This window comes from Stegodyphus dumicola, chromosome 5 (genome assembly GCF_044657685.1).
Source record: "Stegodyphus dumicola isolate Sdum_Otavi_A_Nest chromosome 5, ASM4465768v1".
Lineage (NCBI taxonomy): Eukaryota > Metazoa > Arthropoda > Arachnida > Araneae > Eresidae > Stegodyphus > Stegodyphus dumicola.
The window spans coordinates 171,507,597-171,519,762 of NC_140772.1; the positions used below are offsets into that span (position 1 = coordinate 171,507,597).

Genomic DNA, 12,166 nt, shown 5'->3' on the forward strand with positions numbered 1-12,166 from the left:
CTTTGTCACAAAGTGTCACAATTCAACATAACCCCTCCCCCCCTTTTGTCACATGTCACGCAATATTACGTAAACTTATACTTGCAGTTCAAAAACGTAGCACTACGTTATAGATCATATTTCAGATTTTATTTTTAAATTTAAACTATATGTTTTAATGACATCTGTAAATATAACAATAATAATGATTCGTGCACTTATTTTGTATGAAATAAGAGAAAAGTTTACAGCAAAAACATAATTAATACACAATAGCAATAGAATTACAATTTCTGCCGCTACCCTATTCTCAAAACCTACTCAGAATCCTTTTTTTTTTTTTTTTTTTTTTTTTGAAAGAAAGGAATGTAGTAAAAAAAAATCACATGAAAGTTGCTTTCGCCCCAATTAAGGAAATACCTTCAAATTTTGGTAATTTTACAAAATTCAATCTGCTGATTTTAAACATTTTTATTTTAATCAAAATATGATGTCACACTTCTTGTTACCCCCTGCCCCGCCTCGTCACAAACTGTCACAATTTCACTAACTCCCCTCCAAGCGTGACATCATTTATGGACGACCCCTTTCAAGAAATTCATAGAGCACCCATCGATTTTGCTGCACCTGCACACAAGACAAAACCGAAAGCGAAAATGTTTCCATCCATCCACTTCCCGCGCCAAGCCTCCCAACCCCCACTGGCCATCAAAGACACTCTACACAAACCCAACACCAGAAACAACCCGCCGCGCTCTCCTGCTCCTCAGACACTTCCGTAGTTGACATGTTTTCTGATATTCAAAATCTTACTCCGTACAGATAAAATTAAACACGTGGTGACGTGGCAGAGTTCCTTCAGCGCGCAAAATCGTTAGCTGTGTATTTCGGTACTCCAAATCGTTACTAGGGCACTTCGGTACTCCAAATCGTTACTAGGGTACTTCGCTACTCCAAATCGTTACTAGGGTACTCCGGTACAGCAAACCATTACTTGAGAACTCGGTACTTGAAATCGGTTTTCGGAACTCTTAAAAGTAACGGTTACTTGAGTAACGGCCCCTGCTAAAAATGCCCCGTAGAAACCCATAAAATTTTTTTACGGGGAATTGGCCTACGGGTACCCGTACAGCTCTGTGGGTACCCGTAGGCCAAATCCCCATAAAAACCCACAGACAGAAACCCGTACAACTGTACGGGTACCCGTACGCCAAATCTCCGTAAAAACCCATAGAAAGAAACCCGTATGGTTGTACGTGTACCCATAGGCCAAATCCCCATAAAAACCCATAGAAAGAAACCCATATGGTTGTACGGGTACCAGTAGGCCAAATCCCCGTAAAAACCCATAGAAAGAAACCCGTACGCTTGTACGGGTACCCGTAGGCCAAATTCCCATAAAAACCCATAAAAAGAAACCCGTACGATTGTACAGGTACCCATAGGCCGTATACCCGTAAAAACCCATAGAAAGAAACCTGCACGGCTGTATAGGTACCTGTAGGCGAAATACCTGTAAAAAACCTGTAAACGGAAACCAGTACGACTGTATGGTTACGAGTAGGCCAAATCTCTGTAGAACTGTAGGCACTATAAACAAAATCCCAGTAAAAACCCATAGCCAAAAATCAAAACTTTATATGCATAGCCATTGGCCAAATTTCCATTAAAAAAAATGGATATTCCGTAGAGTAATGCTTTGTAAAAACCAGTAAACAAAAGCATGTACACCTATACAGGCACCCATACGCCAAATCCTGTAAAAACCACTACACAAAAATCCACAGACCAATAAAGGTACCTCTTGGAAAAATCGCTGCACAAAACCCATAAACAGAACCAATAGCATTATACCATAGTGGAGTATCCATACATAGAATCGTGCATAGAATGGGTATCCATATACAGAATCCCTATAAAAAACAATACACAAAAATAGAACTGTAAATCAAATTTCCATAAAAATATAAACCAGCAGAAGTACATAATTAGCACTGATGAAATGTACAGAATTAAATTGCGGAGAAAGCATGTAAAGTAATTTTAAATAAAACTCAATGTGAATAAATAAAAATTTTAAAATATCTAGAAGCCTACGAGCCCGTCCTTCTTAATGCACGTCAATATCTATAAACATATTACAAAATATTTGTATAAATTCTCTTTACAAAATTTTAAACTACCTTTATATAATTCTGAAAATAAAATGAATAGAAAGATAATAACCAAAGTCATGATTCACAACCATCGAATGATAAATGTACATATACATATGTAAGAAAAATAAGGAATATGTAAAAGATTAAATTAGCAGCATAAAATAATTTTCCGTCTCTATTCTAAAAACAGTAATCTTTCTACACTGCATCATTTGGAGATTAATTCATGTCATATGACTCTTACATAATTTGATGTTGTAAAAGAAACTAAAACTCAAACAGCCAATAGTAATTTTACAGCAGTATTAACTATCAAAGACGAGTAAAAATGCATCGAGAACCAAAATTAACTCGGTCTGAATTAAGATTTCACCCTTAACATAACACATTTGCTTTTTACGCTTTGTATTAGCTGGATTGCAGTCTGTCTGCTCCTTGTTTCTTACTACACATTTATCAAAAATGTTAATTTTTGGAATAGGCATAAATAATGTGCCAACTTGTTTGTGGCTGCAACATATTTGCTGAAAGAAAAGTTGAATTAAATCTACCTCGACTGCCAAATTTCTTATTCATTGTGGATTGGAGTTTCAACATCTCTAAGCCATCAAAATTCTTGCTGTTCATTACGGATTCAGCTGCTTGTATTCGACTACAGAATCTATTACATATATATATAATATCATTTCATTTGATGGTTGTGAATCATTATTTTGAATGTATATATATTATTGATTTCATTATAAATATATACATATAGTACTGTACCTCACTGCATATATTTGTATTTCAGTTCTTTAATTGGGAAATTAAACAATTGTATTTAATCACATCAGCTTGTTTAACAATTTGATACCTAATGAGAAATGTATTGCCAAAGGATGGTACTTTCTAGCATCTGTTTAAATTTTAAGTTACCTACAATGCACTAAACCAAATTAAAAAAAAAAAAAAAAAAAAAAAAAACTAGAAGAAACCCAATTTTCAGGAAGAGAAACATTATTAACAAGCAAGCAAAAAGAATACGGGACTTGCAAATTAGAAACTTAACATAGAGTTCAAATTTAGCATACTTGCTATCCCCTTAAAGCTCGCTTACCAATGATAGTAACACCCTGCAGCTTATTATGACATGCATACACATAGATGTTTTGCGTGGAAGAAAGGATGAATCCAAGAATATAATGTAGTGAAGAAATAATAATATACAAACACTGTGTCGACCCCTTATTACAATACTTTGAATGTTACCTGTATCTCTCAAAAGATAAATGAAACATGAAGATAACATATAATAAACTTAATAGTACCCAAAATACAATAAATTATATTGTAACAAAATGAATTTAAAAAAATTTACAAGTTTCAACAAATACCAATTCTCAACGCACAGTTCGGGAATTAAGAAAATATCTCATAGCGTATAATGTTTTATTATGTATCTCACTTTTAGTGCTATATAATCTTCCACAGATTTTATATAAATAAAATCTACAACATAATCGGTATTTATAGTATATGTAGTTCTTGATGTAAAAAAGATCAACTTTTGTACTGTAAAAATTCCATCTATGTGAATAAGTATGAATATACTCATATACACATAATTATACTAAATAACTAATTTAATGAAACTAAATTCCTATAGAAAAATGGGGAAAGTGTAGAATCGCCCACTGCTTGGCGTGTTTTTAAGAATTGCACATACTCGGTATCCATGTACGCATCGACCTATTTTCACTTAAAAAAACATCTCAGAATTGCACAAAAATGCCATTGTGCACTCCTTTGACTTTATTCATGTACACATCAACCTATTTTCACTTAAAAAGTCAAAAGAAAATTGACAAAAATCCAATTCCTTTTACTTTTGTACAAAGTGCCAAATAAATAAGTGGGCAATTCTGCACTTTACCCAAAAAATATATAAAAATACCATTTACCTATATATATTAATAATTTATTATTACACAAGGTTTTTCATATATCATCTCAAAGGAACATAAATTTAATTAAAGCGATGCATTATTGGAATAAATTTGAGTCAGTGTTTTACGTGCAAGTTATTTAGATTTCTATTGTAGAAAGAATACTTGAAATAATGTATAGAAATATTATTTTGAACCATAAAAATTCTCAATAGTAAAATTTAATGTACTGAAAAGGTAGCTATTGTTTTTGACAGTAGATTATATAATATAAAAATACCTCATGCCGAGCATTTTCTGAAATTACAATGCTAAATGAAATTGATATAGTGCAGTATTTAGCAATAATAACTTTTTGTAAACAAATGTGGCTATATTCGCTTAATTGTAATGACAGTAATTTTAACTGCATTTGTATAAGGCTGTACAGAAGATTTATTTATATGGGTTTTCATCCGCAGAGAACAACCGGATTCCCTGTGGAAGTGCTTCCGAAAATAATGTTTAAATATTACTCTAACTATATTTGAAAGCAATGCTATAACTGTGCCCTTATAAGACTCAAGATCCGAAGAGCTTTGGTTTTAAATGTCTTGTAAAAACTTTCAATTACTTCTGCAAAATTCATACCCACGTAAAAATTACTACAGTCAAAAGTCTTTAATCCGGACTCGTCGGGACTTCGGCGATTCCGGATTAACGATCATCAGTTTAAATCTGGTAAGATGGCATGCAGAAATTATAAAACTAAAAATATGAAACCGTAATTTATAAAATAATGAGCAATTATGATCTAAAGGGTATCCAAATTTACCAAAAAAGAAGCCTAATATTTATTTGTTTACTTTATTAAACATTTCTTTTCACGCGCGGATGCGTAAAGCATACCTTACTCATAGCCGAAATTAGAAAATTGCAACCAGAAAACTATGTGATTTGTATTCGTGATATTTATAATGACGAGGAATTTGATTTAAATCATATCAAAGACGGAGTACATCAAAATTAAATACTACATTTAGTAAGGAATTATAAGCCGACTAAAATAAAAACATCTGCCCTGAAGATAACGATAGTGTTGACAGATCAACTTCCAGTTCATTGCGCGCCGCGACGTGCCCCCCCCCCCGCGCAGAGCAGCGTGAAATTGATAAACAGTTTTCGGAACGGTTAGATATACAAAGGATATGCTTTTATCCATTTTTTGTAGTAATTCGTTTTTTGTTTGATGGACACCGAAACATACTTTCGTTTTCTAGATCCTTTGGGAGCTCCAGCATCGGAAATTCTATTTGACATAATCGAAAGTTCAAGCTTACTTTTAGAAAATTGCTCTTACAGTCTGCAAAAAATAATAAGCCGGATCCAATTTGAAGATTAAGGAACAACGCAATTATCAACATTAACTGAAATAGATAATTTTAGCTTATACCGTCCGTCATACATTAAACGCGCACGCGAAAACGTATTCTGCACTTGCGCAGATGCATATGCGCAGTCGTAAATGTCTTGCGCGCACGAGTAAAACGCCTATGCGCATGCGCAGAAAGATTTTAGCTTTGAGGTCCGGATTATAGATCATTCCGGATTAAGGGTGTCCGAATTAACGACTTTTGACTGTACACCGAAGTCAATTGATTATACAGCAAAACGTTCCTTAAACAATCAACTCCACAATTCGAGATAATGCCAGTTTCCTGTAGCCTGACAAAACTATGAATGATTTTTAAGTCCTGTTATTTAATTATTGTACTGACAAATGTGCCATTATCAGAGGTGGTCATTTAAGAAAATAACCACTATATGAGGTTTCAACTTAATGTAATTTTTTTCAAATAAATAATTCACTTTTTATACTCCCAAGACTAGTACATTTAATATTACATAAATCTTATTCACAAATCTATTTCTATTTCAAAAGCAATTTATGAAAAACACATTTGAAATTTTCTTCATCAAACTAATAATAATGAAAATTAAAGTATGCATAAAAATGATTATATGTGTTTTAACAAAATAGCACAAAATATTTAATGTAAAAATGTGGTTCTAGTCTCATACTTGTAAAGAAAAATAGACCAAAAAGGAAAAACAATGTAAGCTACTATGATCATCTAAATTTTCACATAATTTTAGTAGTGGAATAAAGATTCCTTAAGCTTGTATGTCTTGTCTACCCCATTCAATAAGTAATAAACACATTAAATACTTCAATGTTTATTTCATTAATAAAACTTACCTTTTTTGCTCGCGAAATATAATTAGTACATTTTTTAAAACATAAAAAAAACATTCTTTTTGCTCGGCCACATCACATTAGTCGAAAAATTCAAAATTGAATCATGCAAGATCATTTTTAAGTAAGGTATGCTCAAATTTATTAGTACAGTCAAAAGTCGTTAATTCGGACACCCATAATCCGGAATGATCTATAATCCGGACCTCAAAGCTAAAAACTTTCTGCGCATGCGCCGCGTTGACACATGCGCATAGGCGTGTACGCGTGCGCGTAAGACCTTTTACGTCTGCGCATATGCGTGTGCACAAGTGCAGAATACGTTTTCGCGTGCGCGTTTTATGTATAACGGACGGTATAAGCTAAAATTATCTAATTATCTATTTCAGTTAATGTTGATGATTGCGTTGTTCCTTAATTTTCGAATTGGATCCGGCTTATTATTTTTTGCAGACTGTAAGACTAATACTATAAAAGTAAACTTGAACTTTCGATTATGTCAAATAGAATTTCCGATTCTGGAGCTCCCAAAGGATCGTACAAAACGAAAGTATGTTTTGATGTCCATCAAATAAAAACTGAAATTGCTGCAAAAAATGGATAAAGACATGAAGAATGTGACAGAGAGGTTAGTGAAAACGAAAAAATTTCGATTGACAAGTTAGTCCGTATTCTCGGCACAGCAATTAACGGGACTTGAACAGCGGAACTTTGTAACTGAACAAGAAATTATGTCTGTTTATAAAATTAAAGAGAAAGTATTATCACATAAAACGAAGCAACTTAAACAACTTACATTGAAAGAAATGTTTAATAAAGTAAACAAATAAATATTAAGCTTTTTTTTTGTAAATTTTGATACCCTTTAGATCATAATTGTTTTTTATTTCATAAATTACGGTTTCATATTTTTAATTTTAGAATTTCTGCATGCTATCTTACGAGATTTAAACTGATGATCTGTAATCCGGAAAAATCGATAATCCGGAATCGCCGAAGTCCCGACGAGTCCGGATTAACGAGTTTTGACTGTACATAATATTCAAATGATAAAGCATCTACATGAACAAGCTTTAAAAAAGTATTTCTAAACTGTAATCAAAAAATAAATTTTTCAAAATACAGTTTCAGTAGAATGCAAAAACTACATTTCTGCATCTGCACACTGAAACAAATGGAATTGGAATAATTTTACCATTCAGATATAACTCAGGCTCAGGATCTAGACCTCGCTTCCTACAAAAGTGCACACACACAGTTTTCTGTTTCGAAAATGTATATCCCTGTTTGTCTAACCACTCTTGGATCTTATTCAGAGCCATCTGCAATTGCCTCTCTACGTATCTCATGTCTGCCCCTCGACAGCTAATCTGTAAATCATCTACATATAGAGCTTAAATGAGGGAAACATTCTTATTGTGTTTTGTTACCCAATGTATCAAACTTTATCCAACTAGTTAATCAAGGAAATATCCACAATATAAAGATGAACTACTGATCCCTTTTTATATGTCCATGTGTGAGTCCACGATTTTTAGACTTTGCACTGATGGTTGCAATATTTTTCTGTCTCTTTCCTAGAAAGATATAACAGACATTACTTTACATTGTTATCTATTAAATTATATCCTATGATCATGTTCATAGATGACAAAGATTCTCTTGGTTTTAGCACATGTCTGGTGCCCCTGTCAAACATACTGGACTTATATATTTGGAGAAAATTAGTGTTAGTGAAAAGATTGAGTAGGGTTGGATGTATGTAGACAATTCTGTTCCTATCGCATACTCTACTATTGTCAAGATGACGACGTAGCAATAGGGCATGTACTGGGAAAGAAGAAAGATGATGAAATGGAGGGGGCAGTATGAAGACAAAGACAACACCTCAGAGTAAGAAAGTTGAAAGATGTTGACAAAGTACTGCAGAATTTTATAAGATTTCCTGAAAAATGTTCGTCAACAATAGTACATGATGTTATAAAGCTCCACTGTATACAAGATGAGTTCTTAAAACTATGCCTACAATCTTACAAGCAAGCAGACATTCAAAGTTATATGCCACCATACTAAGAAATTAATAATTTTCATGTAATAATAAATATGGTAATTTTAAAACACTGTTTAATTTTGTTTTTCTGAAATATTATATCATGTTATGTGTTTGAATTTTAAATAATCTGTACAATTTCCAATATTATTTATTTAAATTTAGTTGCTAGATCAAAAAACACTACCAATGGATGTTCTAGAAAAATACATTCTAGAAATTAAGTATGTGTTCAATCATTCAGAAAAACTCTTATACAGAGTTGGCGCAGTCCTGTTTCTGCCAGTTATGAGGTATTCTACTGTAGTTGACTGAATAAAATGAATTGAAATATGAATTAATCTCACTTATTTTATATACTGAATAAAAAATTTAAATACATGATTCATAAATCAAATGTTAAAAAAGTACAAAAATAAAAATAAAATCAATAATAAATTAATATTTATGTATATAGTACTATGCCAACAGTAATTCAAAGATGACTTCTGAAAATTTTTGGAACTGTCCCAGTTGGGACATAAAATGACAACATTAAAAAAAGGAAGTTTTGTTGATTCTTGATAACTGCATTGCACGCCCTCATTTAGATAATCAATATATGTGTACATGTATAAGATCAAAATACGTAAATCAAAATTATAACTTAAATTAGCAATAACCTTCTAATTCCTCATTTTAATTTGTTATTTTCCCACTCTGTTCTAAAAACAGTAATAACTTTTTTCTGGTCTGTTATTTCTAGAATAATCACATTATATGAACTTTTACATTTGATGATGACATAACTAATTTGGAACATAAACCGAAATCTTTCCCCTTAATAACCTTTCACACTGAAATAGCTGTGCATCTTGCTTCTGCTTCTCTTGCCATTAAGAAGTTGTTGCGTTGTTTCCTTCCTATCGCAACAATATAAAAAATCTGATGTGTACACCACATGGCTTCCTTCTTTGAAATATTAAATTATATGCATTTTTTCTTGCGTTTCATTTAAACTTATTGAATTGAATTAAATCTACTTCGCCGACAGCGCATAAACCACAATAGAATATATGCATTCTTTAAAATTCACTCTAGTATTTGTTTACCATAGCGACACTCTGGCGCTAGATTTACTTAACAGTATTATATTTTGTTCATATTATAACTCAGAATGCAAAAAATTTATATCATTTAAAGAATAGAATTATCTAATCGTTGCCACATGTTCTATTCAAATACTATAATAAAGTGAGAATGATGTATAAAAGAAATTAAGCAAACAAAACAAAAAAGAAACAGTTTTTCACAAACGATTGAGTATTTCTCATTCAATTAATTCAGTTCTCACTTCACGAGAGGGCAAAATTACATAAAAACTCAAAATATCTATATTAAAAATTACGAAATAAATCTTAAACACTTATTTCCTCGAAAAAATTCCAGAAAGGATTACGCATGATTTAATTGGCAATAATAAATGAAGGCGTTATCTTTGTTGTTGCGAAGCTACGTTTCTTTAGATTGGCAACAAATCCACTAGTCTACTGTTTCAAATGTAAACAATCAATGGCCGCCATAAAAAAAAAGGCTTAGCGGCACTTAAACAACTTTAAAATTGTTGATAATTCTAAAAATATTGCATACAGATTTACTAAAGGCATAAAAATCTTAACCGGAAGATAAAAACAACATTATTCAATCATTTTTAAAGCAAAAAATGTACAATTTACAAACATATACGAGTAAAGAAACTGAGATCGCTGAGCCGGGTACCAGAGTGGATATATATATAAATATATTTATATACGTTTGGTGCGGCCGATTGCAACCAAATACGAGGTGCACATCTACATGTTATAGCAGTCCTATATACAAAATTTCAACGTTCTGAGGCTACTCGTTTTTGAGTTATGCGAGATACGTACGTACATACGTTCATCCAGACGCCACGAAAAATTCTCTTCAGAATTAATTTTAAAGCAGTTTTATAATTTTTTTGGAGGAAACGAGTCTTTTATTCTGACCTTACGTACAGATATCACACAAAAACATCGTTAAATTGCATTTGATAGGGGTCAAAATGGATATTTTCGTTGAAATATGCTGCCTGAAACTTTTTGCGATCACAATACTTCCTTTTTACTTCGTACAAGAAATTAAAAATCTAAATATTTTGTAAAAGGTATTATTAGAAAGCAAACTGTGACCACAAATGTCAACTGAAATAAAGAAATAATATTTAATTTGCCACAGGTGTCAAGTTTCCTAGTCATTACGGATTAACATCTTCTATATCTAAGCTATCATTATTCTTACAGCAATACATATAAGTAAACCGAAACCTTTTCTGTTAGCAAGCTTCCAGATTGAAATTGCACATGGTTTCTGCTTCTCTTGCTATTAAGAGGTGCTGTTTTCTTCCTATCGCAACAACACAAAAAATTTTGATGTTTTGAAATAGCACGATTAGAGTATCAAATTAATTGTAAACAAAAATATCAACTGAAATAAAAATTAATATTTGCCTTGGCTACCAAGTTTGCTGTCCATTATGGATCAATATCTACACTATTAGTACTTTTGCAATATCATTATATATATATCTTTAAGTAGCAGAATAACTCTATTTCGCACTAAGTGAATTTATGTGTATGTATGTATATATATAAAGAGAGAGCAGTAGAAGAGAAATTGTAGAAGAGAGATTTCAATCGATTTTAGTGTTCCTCCCCTCTGATGATATGACATTGATGTTCATTGAATTACTCTTCTGTTATGTTTATTTTTCTTTAAATTTCATTAATTTTTTTAATTGGGGTATTGCTTGTTTGAAAAGTTTTGGTTTTAACATTTTTAAATTCTTTGTAACATTTAATGGATTATTTGAAGTTTATTAATTTCAATTTCAATTTTTGGTCTTTGTGAAAAATTAGTTCTAAATTTCTTTATGTCTTTACTGATAATTTTTCAGCAGCTTAATGCATGAAAATACTAGGCATGTTTGTTTTGTTTTTTAAAAAAATGTTTTATATTTATATATATATATAAATAGAAATATTGATTGAACAGATTTTGATTCATAATGAATATCAAATTTAGCAGCCTAGGCCAGGGGTCGGCAATCTGCGGCTCGTGAGCCGCGTGCTGCTCTTTTGATGTAAAGTTGCGGCTCTCTAGTTCCATACGGAAAAATTAATAATTTATTATCAAAACCATTAAAAAATAAGAAAATATATTTTTCTCAATAGCTTCTATTTTCATAATCGTTTGTTTCAAATAGCTATGCTTAACATGACCATAATGAGATAAATTTGAACCATTGTTACTGTACTGTTAATTTGAACTATTGCTTATTTTTTCAGCTCAGCCGTCAGCATGGCATCTAGTAAAAAAGAGAACTGAAAAAGAAAACAGAGAATTCAATCAGGTTTGGTCGGAGTCGTTTGCATTCATATGCAACACAGATCCGACTTGTCTCATTTGCCACCAAAAACTCGCACACAATAAGAAGCCGAATTTAAAAAGACACTTCACTACAAAACATACCCAGTTTGCTGGTAAATATCCAACCGGGGAGCTCTTGAAGAGCTTCAAAGCTCTTGAAAAAAAGCTCTTGAAGAGCTTCAAAAAGAAAACAACAACAGTCAAGTTCCATGCTAAGTAACTGGCACAATCTTCTAATAATATAAATCTGCCAAGTTCTGCAGTATCATTAGAAATTTCAAAAAGAGTAAAACCATTTACAGATGGTGAAAATGTTAAAGATTGTTTTATATGTGCATCTGAATAACTGTTTCATGATCACTGTTTCGTAAAATCAAAGCAGAAA

At 31.9% G+C, this 12,166-nt stretch overlaps 1 protein-coding gene across 2 annotated transcripts in view; it reads right to left on the reverse strand.

The window, feature by feature from the left end:
- LOC118179363 (uncharacterized) overlaps positions 1–12,166 on the reverse strand; it is a 350,178-nt gene that overhangs the window by 291,024 nt on the left and 46,988 nt on the right. The gene's annotated exons all lie outside the window — the stretch shown is intronic.